We start from the raw sequence: 8,683 nt of genomic DNA on the forward strand, positions 1-8,683 counted from the left end.
ATATAACCTAATTGTGTAAGACTTGAGAAAGAAATAAATTTGGTGGTTATATGCAAAGAACAAAAATAAACAAGCAATACAGTTGATTCAATTGGTTTTAAGAAACTATGGATGAATGGTGTTGTTGGGGTTTACAATTTCATCTTATCCACTCTCATATATCTACTCTTCTTATTTACTTCACTTATTTATCTAATTGCCATGCAAACTTTCTAATTTACCCTTAACCCAATCCCTTGGTGAAAAGAGCTTATTATTAATTACCGGCTTGCTATCCCTAGCCTCCCCTAGTAACCAATAATGCATTACGATCGGAAGCAAATACAATTGACCGTCCTACCCCTATCCCTAGGCGATATTGGCATAATCAAGGAATTCCCCACTAGTTCATGACATTACCGTACGTCCCCATATCGATAAAGACAAACATCTTTTACTGAATGAGTTAAACAATAAAAGCATTCAGCATAAATGAGAACCCAACAATTGATAAATAAGTATATGACAAGCATATGAAATAAATAAGAATTTGAATATATGAGAGTTTCAAAAGATTACATTGTTCCCCAACAACAAAGGTTTTAGTTCACCATTGTCATGGTGAAACTAGATGAAAATAATGAAAGAATAGAAGAAATAACCCTAAACTTGGTTGATTGGAGCCTAAGCATCCAAGGAACCTCCTCCAAGGCGTGTGGAATAGCTCTAGACGTTTCTCTCTGCTAAGAGAATCCCCTTCTAATTCGCACTTGGGCTATATATAAGCCCAAAAAGATAACAGATAGATTATAGAAAGATTTACAGAATTTAGCTAAAAAAAACAGACAACCGCTCAGGCGCCTAAATTCACCGCTTAGCGCTTTGCCTTGTGTTGCTTTGACCGCTGAGCGGTTTCCCTCTAATCGCTTTGAGCGCTCAGCAGACCATTATGGTGCTCAGCGGTTTGCTTGACCCTTCTTTTCATCATTTTTCTCCTTCTTTCATGGGTCTAAATCCACCTTATTTCACTTCCATCTTTAATTTATCTAAAAACCCTGCGAAACAAGCATAATATCGCTAAAACTAACTTTTGACTCTCACAAGACACAACTAAGTGTTTTACTTGATTTAAAGCTCACTCTAAGCCATAAAGGGTGTGCTTTACTATCAAATTTAAGCATGAAAATAACGGTTTTTAGACCGTTATTAATAATTCATTAAAAATTTAGGCAGGAGGGTGAAAATTTATTCACTTTATATTTGCGGTTCAAAACCTTCTTTTCTGCTCAAACTCTTCTCAGACGACCAATACATGTGATCTTTCTTTCATTTTACATAAAAGCACGTTGATTGACTACCTTAGGTATGATTTTTTTTTTTAGTTTTGACTGATTAGTTTCGTGCATAGGTACTCTTTGGAGTATAGAAACTTTATTCTAGCGGCAAACTCACCTTAAAAAATGTTAGTTTTGTTTTGGGATTTTGATGAACTTTCGTTTTCATTTTTTATTTGCTATAAATTTGTTGAGCTTGTTGGTATTGTTATTGTTGATATTAGTATTGTTGAACTTGTTTGTTCACTGTACACATCCAAATTTAGAGTAAAACTAAAAATATATTCAAAAGAACTTCAAATGACTTGAGAATTTGTTCAAAGTACCAAAGAATCATGAGAAGAGCCCACAAAAAATTTCAGATCAAAATTCAAAGTCTAAGTATGTAAAATATTTTTGCAAAGTTTGAAAAAAAAAACAATATATTGACGAAAAATAGAAAACAATCTTTTTTGAAAATCTAGAAAGAATAACTTGTTACACCAACTACCATATAGATAATCAATTGTTGTTCGAAAATCACCATTCCACTGGTTTGAAGAGTTTTCAAGGTTTTGGATGTCCATTTTAGACGTTGTTTAGGTCATTTTGGGGGGTTTTGGACACTTTCGGAGCTGTTGGTGAGAGTCTCAAAGCTTTTTTCCTTACCTAAGTGTGAGTATCAAGATGTCATGAAGAAATTGTGTTATTGTGTGATTTTTGATGACTTGTAAGGGTGTTTCTAGTTGTTTAATGTATAATTAAAAGTTTCATGTGATAGTATGAAATGATTCTGTGAATAATATATATAGGTATTTATGATTGTGAGAATGATGATGATGATGATGATGATGATGAATATGTGGTTGAATGTGTGAATGGTGTTGATGGACGTAATTCCATGATCCTTGTGGAGAGGTTACATGGTGGTGCCCTATAGTGTTGTTTGTATAAATGGCTGGAGTTAATCCGGAGGTTTATCCTAACGCTCTCAATAACCTCAATCTCAAGTGGAGATGGATTGTTATGCGGTGAAGAGTAGCATGAGGTCTTAATCTATGGTCACCGGTCACAAGTGTTAACGGACTAACCTTTTCGATGGCATAGGTTGGTGTTTATATTTGGATTTTAATGGTATTGTTAGAGGCCACCACAAGTGCATGAATCATCGTAGCTCGACATTCATACTATATTTGGATGAGTCGAGTCTAATGTTATGATATGATTATGATGTATGTTTAGTATGTGTGTAATATAATGAATAATGGAATTTTTTATTGTATTATGATGAAGTGTCTTACCACTAGCTTACCCTTACTTGTGTGTTGTCTGTCTATTTGTTGTTTTTTCTTTTGCGATGATCACTAAAATGGTGTGAGCTTAGGGAGACAATCTTTGCAGTTGATCCAGCGAGAGGTAAGGGTGAAGTAGAGGTATAGTTAGATGGATCGACATAAGTAGATCTCTTCTTTGTGGAAGGTTTGTTTAACCTTGTTGTTCTTTTAGTATCTATGTAACGTTTTATTTTGGTAGTTTTATACTATTAAAATGAGATGTTATATGTAGTGTAGAATTAAAGATCGAAAATAATAGACATCAAAGTGTCTTTTGTATTAGTGTGAGTCATTTAAAAAAAAAATATCTATTCACTTGTATAATTATTATAAAGTGATAATTTACTTAAAGTGTTTGATGAGAAAGTGTAGTTTAAATTTTTTAAAACAAAATACAAGTATTTTATGAATCTAAGTTACAAATCTTAGTAATTGGAATTAGTTTATTCTTAAAATTTTGAATCAATTTAGTAATTTATTTTTAGAAATGCATGGATTTAGTTTTTGTAATAATATTTAACTTTATCTAACGTTTTAAAAGTGTTTCTCAATTAATATTGAAACAAAAATGTGTCAAATGTTATAAAAAACTTAATACTATAATGAAACGCAAAATAAACTTAAAATTTTGTTACAAAGACTAAATTCATGCATTTATAAAATTGGAAGATTAAATTTAATCAAAGTTTCGAAGAATAATTAATTCCAAAAATATTTATATTATAATAAATATAAATATCATTTCCATTGAAGTCGGTATGATTGTATTACCATTTATAATAAGATATGTTCTTGTATTATATATCATCATAATAAATAACATAAGTTAAATATAAAAGGATAAGTTAATATAAATAGATCATAATAACATTAATATGATTATATATATATATATATATATATATATATATATATATATATATATATATATGTATATATATATATAAATGCTAATAAATTGATTTAATCATATAATATCATAACTAGATATTAAGAAGACTTTAAAATAACAATAGATAAGTTCTACAAAAGTTAACATCTAATATATAAGCATTGTGTTTAGGAACGACATAGCTCCAAAAATCCCTATGACACATATCAAGTGTCATGCAAACCAAATATTTAGGACAATTCAACTAAGATCAAATGTTATATCCATATATATCAATATATATACATGCATACAAGTTATTCAATCAGGATCCACCATCCATGAAGGTCAACTCAAGAAGGACATGTTGGATCAAATTCAACAGACCTAACATCATCCCAAGTAAATTTAGTTATGTACTTTGCAAGGTTTGGAACATAAAAGTGAATTGTTTTAAAAGTATTAGACGTTGGAAGACTCATTGTTTCATTTGATTATTGTAATATATTATTGTTTGATAATCTCAAGTTTAGATAGATAATAAGATATGTAGCTTTTGACATTAAATAATACAACTTAACTTATAAAATTTTATATTATATTTTTGCAAAATATGTTTTGCAAAATCTACCTTGAGATGTTGATTTAATGTATATGTAATGTAGTTATTTTCAAATCGTGTATGATTTTAGAATTTGTATTGAATGAGGATTCAGTAATAAGATTAATTTGACTTTACAAATATTAGACTTATATAGAGAAATATGTTTAAGAAGTGAGAGCTGATGATGATTTCTATACGTGGAGTGTAAAAAGAACTGTATCGTACATGTTTTAAGAATTAACTCTATTATATAAGGATGACTTAATTTCTTAATATGAGACTATGTGCGAGTGGAATGTCAAGTCCATATTCTTTTAATCTATTCAACGAACGAGTGTTCTTGAAATAAAATAAAATAATTAATAATGATAAATTTATAATTTGAATGATATGAAAAAAAAAATGTTGTTTTGATCCTGATAATCATGTTATATAGAAATAAAAGATTCTCCAAATAGAAATATTTAACAATGAAGGATTAAACAATATATATATATATATATATATATATATATATATATATATATATATATATATATATATATATATATATTCTTAATCTTTTCAAAGAGTTGTAAACATATGTTGTATACGTTTTTGTTGAGATGTTTAGTAAAATAATAAGAGTATAATGTATGGGTTAAAGAGACAGTACACGTATATTCTATTATATACTTGTTTAGTCATTATTTTTCAATCATTAATTATAGTTATTCATTGGTATTTTTTAGTGAGGAGGAATAAATGTTGAGTACATAAATAAACTATAAGGATCAATTATAATTGATGAAAGAAATAAGTTTTAAATTCATGATAAATTTTAATACATTTTAATTGATTTATTGTAAACTTTGTTGTTTTATTGAATACATAAACTTTTTATATTTTTCATTTGAATCATTTAATTTTTTGTTAGTTGGGTCACGTAACTATTATTACCTTGTGTTGTTAACTGTGATTAATATAAAACATAGTATTACAGTGTAAATTTAATAAAAATATAATTTAAAATCCCTGAATTTATTATGCACTTTAAGCTATGAAATAAATAATGTTTTCGTTTTTAAAATCATTACTAAGAAATAATATTATATTTTGAAAACTTAAAATTAGTGGTGGGTAGGTGGCAGGACCCTGATTTGGTGATGGCTTACCACGTCCTATGCCTATGAATGTAATCGAAGATAACTCAGGAGGCTTTCTTGAATTCCCCGACTAGGTTGCTGGTTTTAAGAATGTCCTACCTCCATTCATGGGTAACTCCTCCTCACCTCACACACATATACACTTAAAACAAAAAGTTGTTGCTTCCTGCACCCCCATCAAATTTCTTTCTGCCCTCTATCAAAACTTTTTCTTCTCCATTTTACCCTGCACCAATAATACCTCTCCATTTCCATCTTCATCTTCTTTTCTAATCCCTGTTACATTTCCGTTTTCAGCTTCATATCGAACGCTATACTACAATACGCTAAGTGTAAACTATCACTAAAAATCGATATTTTGAAATAAATTTACTTTTAATATTTTAATGAAAGATAAAATATGAATATCAGAATTTATGACGGTGTAGGAAGAAAAAATAAACATGCAGGAAGAAGTGTAAGAATCTGAAATAGGATTAAGAACGGGTAATGATGTATTATACTAATAGAATTAGAGTTTCATTTTTAAAATATAAATATATTTTTATTATTAAACATATTTTGGTTCATTAGTGTAAATTTTATTTCTTTATAAGTCAATTTCTTTATAAGTCAATTTCTTTTTTGAGCTCTGTTTTTTTTTCTAAATTCATTCATTGCTGAACTGTTTGTTCATCGATCAAGAGACGTTTAAGTATTCCTGATGTTGAGGGCTTCGATTTGTACCAATCAGTTTTTCAATCCTTCACTGGTAAGTTATTTTTCCATTTTTCCATGCAATTTCAGGGCTGGGATCTTGCAACAGATCTTACTGCATGTAGCTCATTGTGTCTTTCTTCAAATTCTAATCCCAACTAGGTTCTAAAATCTGTATTTCATCATCAAATGGTGATCTATAGGTATTTCTAGCATTTTCTGGAGGTGCAAGCGTGTGGTTGGGGTCTTCGGGAACTTGGCTGTTTGATTTAGAGGTAAAGGAAGCTAGACATTCTTTTATGTTCCATGAAATTACTGAATGGTTGGAGTAGGTTCTGTTAAATTGATGAAATATACTATGTGTGCATTGTATAATTGTGTGTTTATGCTATTGAGTTGAAATTTAGAAATTTTGTGCATGGAGTCATATGTTCTTGGATTGTATATGTTCTTCTTCTGTTTTAAAATGGTTGATGATGTATGTTATATATATGGTTTAATATAGTACTGAATGTGATTATATAATTAGAAGATGGTATGTTAATGATTTAAAAAGGAAAGACATTGGGATGATTCTGGTGTAAGTATATATGAAAGTAAGATCTCTTGGTGAGATCATTGTAGTGTTTAGAATGAATATAGGAGCTCAGTCTTGGGGGTTATCCTAACACTCTAATGATCTTTCATTCTCACTTAGAGAAGATTGATGCATGTGGTGAGAGTAGTATGTAGGAGGTCCTAGTGTAGGCGCTACCTTGAGGCCTATTGCGCGGTTATAAACTTACCTTGTGTGTGGTAGGGTTAAACCCATTTGCAAGGGCTCTACAAAATAGTAGAGGCCACCGCAAGTGCACAACTCGTTATAGTTCGATATTCATTCTAAGTCCGGAATGAGTATAGTCTGTGTTATAACATGATATGATGCTTTGCTTACTTACTCGTATGAATTGTGATTTTATATTTCTAATGCTATAAGATAATATGTATGTTTTTCAACCTAGTTTACCCTTGTTGCTTGCTTGTGTCCTGTATGGTTGTGTTCTTCTTGTTGCAATGATCATCCACTTAGATGTGAGTAGAGGGGAGGTGCCTCTGGAACAAGCTTTGGAGAGAGATGATGCAACTACATAATCATTAGGATTCCTTAACTGTTTTGTTTATATTTTGAAATACTCTTTGTAAGTAAAGTTTTAAATTTATGGTCAATTTTAGATGACTATAAATTTATAACTTTATATATCTACATACTTATACTGTTCTATTATATTCTAGTATTTATCATTCGATATTATATAATTTTATATAATTTTTGGGATGATGCAAGAAACATCCTATATTTGTTTGAGAACTCTTTCTTCATGCATCCCTATCATTACTAATTGCTCTCCGATAAACAAATAAAAAGATTCAAATACCTTCCCCAAGTAAATCACATCACCACCATTAATGTCGTGGTACATCCGTTCTCCACTACATCCTTCGACAGGAAGAAGAAAAGAGAGATTTCGTTTTAGTAAAAAACTCATTCCATAAAACTCGTTTTGAAAGCTATCCCAAAATCATGTGATTGAAGAGATCAAACTTTTATTATATAAGCTTTTTAACGAAACAAATTAGTTAAACATGTGATTATGGGATTGTTATATCATCATTCCGCACTCGAAACCAACACGTATACGTTAATTTCAAAAAAAAATATATATCATATTATTATATAATTATTACATAAATATTTATTTTAATAAAAGAATATTTAAATAATGTTTCGGTAGGGATTTTCTGGGACCGAAAGCACTAACTTTGATTACGCGATTCTGCTTCCTTCTGATGCGAGATCTTCAAATTCCTTTGCCGTCCGTTCTTCAGACCGTCCGTCAAGTTCCAACCTTCACCCGGGAGGGGGGTGGTACCTGTAAAGGCACTCCGATGATCAAGTTAGACGTCGGTGTAGGAAAACCCTCAGTCCTCAGCAAGTGGATGCTTACAACGGAGAAAAGTTGACAACTCAATTAGGTGTGAAAGTATGAGTGCGAGAGAGTATCAGCATACCTTGTTTGGAGCCTTTTGCTCTTTATTTATAGGCTTTGAATCGATATAAAATCAATATAACAGAATAAAATATAAATAGAATAAAATATAAACAAACTTTACCTGATATATCTCTATTGAGATATTATTTAGTACGTGATAAATGATATTATTCATTTGCGAGATGATGGGCCTCGAGCCCAATAGAGCTGGACCAATCTGTTGATTCGGCCCATTTGATTAACAAGCTTGGCCGCTCGGTTTAGCAGACCGGACGTCAGAGATATAATACCGTGCATCATCCCCCCCAAGTCCAAAGGAAAGGCAAGGCTATAGTCTGGCTTGACTGTAGGACTTTGATGCGTGCTGGAGAAGATAGTGGCCGATCGGTGTTGACGAACTGTGTCGTTTGTTGTTTCGTGGACTATGTCGCCCATAAAACTTGTTGACGAACTGTGTCGTTGGGTTACCAAGACACGGTGGGTCTTGAGGGGACTAGACACGGTCGGTCTAGTGTATAAACGGACGTTATAGTCCATGAGTTACCAAGACGTGGTGGGTCTTGATGTGACTAGACACGGTCGATCTAGTGTATTGGATGGACGTTATAGTCCATGGGTTACCAAGACTCGGTGGGTCTTGATGTAACTAGAGTCGGTCGGTCTAGTGTATTTGATGGACGTTATAGTCCATGAGTTACCAAGACTCGGTGG

The sequence above is a fragment of the Vigna radiata genome, unplaced genomic scaffold, assembly GCF_000741045.1.
Source record: "Vigna radiata var. radiata cultivar VC1973A unplaced genomic scaffold, Vradiata_ver6 scaffold_376, whole genome shotgun sequence".
NCBI classification, from domain to species: domain Eukaryota; kingdom Viridiplantae; phylum Streptophyta; class Magnoliopsida; order Fabales; family Fabaceae; genus Vigna; species Vigna radiata.